Genomic DNA, 2333 nt, shown 5'->3' with positions numbered 1-2333 from the left:
CACTGACAAAGAGAGAGACTTATACACACACTGAGAGAGAGAGAGACATACAGAGAGAGAGAGACCGACACACACACTGAGAGAGACATACACACACACACAGAGAGAGACCTACACACACACTGAGAGAGAGACATACACAGAGAGAGAGAGACATACACACAGAGAGAGAGACATACACACACAGAGCGAGAGAGAGAGACATACACACACACACACAGAGAGAGAGAGAGACATACACACACAGAGAGAGAGAGAGAGACATACACGCACACACAGAGAGAGAGAGACTTATACACACACTGAGAGAGAGACATACACAGAAAGAGAGACACACACACTGAGAGAGAGACTTATACACACACTGAGAGAGACATTACACACACTGAGAGAGACAGAGAGAGAGAGAGACATACACAGAGAGAGAGACATATACACACACAGAGAGAGACATATACACACACAGAGAGAGAGACATATACACACAGAGAGAGACATATACACACACAGAGAGAGAGACATAGACACACACTGAGAGAGACATACACACAGAGAGAGAGAGAGAGACACGCACACAGAGAGAGAGAGAAAGACATACACACACACACAGAGAGGGAGAGAGACACACGCGCACACACACACACACACACAGACATATACACACACAGAGAGAGAGACTTACACACACACACAGAGACATACACACAAACTGAGAGAGAGACCTACAGAGAGAGACATACACACACAGAGAGAGAGAGAGATACACAGAGAGAGAGAGACATATACACAGACTGAGAAAGAGAGAGACATAGACACACATCGAGACAGAGACTTATACACACACTGAGAGAGAGAGACATACACACACACAGAGAGACATACACACAGAGAGAGAGACATATACACACACAGAGAGAGAGACGTACACACACACTGAGAGAGAGACATACACACACACTGAGAGAGAGCGAGAGAGACATACACAGAGAGAGAGAGAGAGAGAGACATATACACACACAGAGAGAGAGAGAGACATATACACACACTGAGAGAGAGACATACACACTGAGAGAGAGACATACACACTGAGAGAGAGACATACACACAGAGAGAGACATATACACACACTGAGAGAGAGACATATACAGAGAGAGAGAGACCTATACACACACTGAGAGAGAGACATACACACACACAGAGAGAGACTTACACACACACTGACAGAGAGAGACCTACACACACACACTGAGAGAGAGACATACACACACTGAGAGAGAGAGACATACACACTGAGAGAGAGAGAGACATATACACACACTGAGAGAGAGACATATACACACACTGAGAGAGAGACATATACACACACTGAGAGAGAGAGACATATACACACACAGAGAGAGAGAGACATATACACACACTGAGAGAGAGAGAGACATACACACAGAGAGAGACATACACGCTGAGAGAGAGAGACATATACACACACTGAGAGAGAGACATACACAGAGAGAGAGAGACATACACACACAGAGAGAGAGACTTACACACACACTGACAGAGAGAGACCTACACACACACTGAGCGAGAGACATACACACTGAGAGAGACATACACACTGAGAGAGAGACATACACACATACTGCGAGAGAGAGAGAGATACACACAGAGAGAGAGAGAGACATATACACACACTGAGAGAGAGACATATACACACACTGAGAGGGACATACACAGAGAGAGAGACATACACACAGAGAGAGAGAGACTTACACACACACTGAGAGAGAGACATAGACACTGAGAGATAGAGAGACATACATACACACTGAGAGAAAGAGAGAGAGACATACACACTGAGAGAGACATACACACTGAGAGAGAGACATATACACACACTGAGAGAGACATACACAGAGAGAGACATACACACTGAGAGAGAGAGACATACACACAGAGAGACATACACACAGAGAGAGAGAGACTTACACACACTGAGAGAGAGACATATACACACAGAGAGAGAGAGACATACACAGAGAGAGAGACATACACACACACACAGAGAGAGAGAGAGAGAGAGAGACATACACACTGAGAGAGACATGCACAGAGAGAGAAAGAGAGACATACACACACACAGAGAGAGACATATACACACACTGAGAGGGACATACACAGAGAGAGAGACATACACACAGAGAGAGAGAGACTTACACACACACTGAGAGAGTGACATAGACACTGAGAGATAGAGAGATATACATAGACACTGAGAGAGAGAGAGAGAGAGAGAGAGAGAGACATACACACAGAGAGAGACATACACACTGAGA

This window comes from Neoarius graeffei, chromosome 22 (genome assembly GCF_027579695.1).
Source record: "Neoarius graeffei isolate fNeoGra1 chromosome 22, fNeoGra1.pri, whole genome shotgun sequence".
Classification (NCBI taxonomy): Eukaryota; Metazoa; Chordata; class Actinopteri; order Siluriformes; family Ariidae; genus Neoarius; species Neoarius graeffei.
This window is presented reverse-complemented; position numbering follows the sequence as displayed.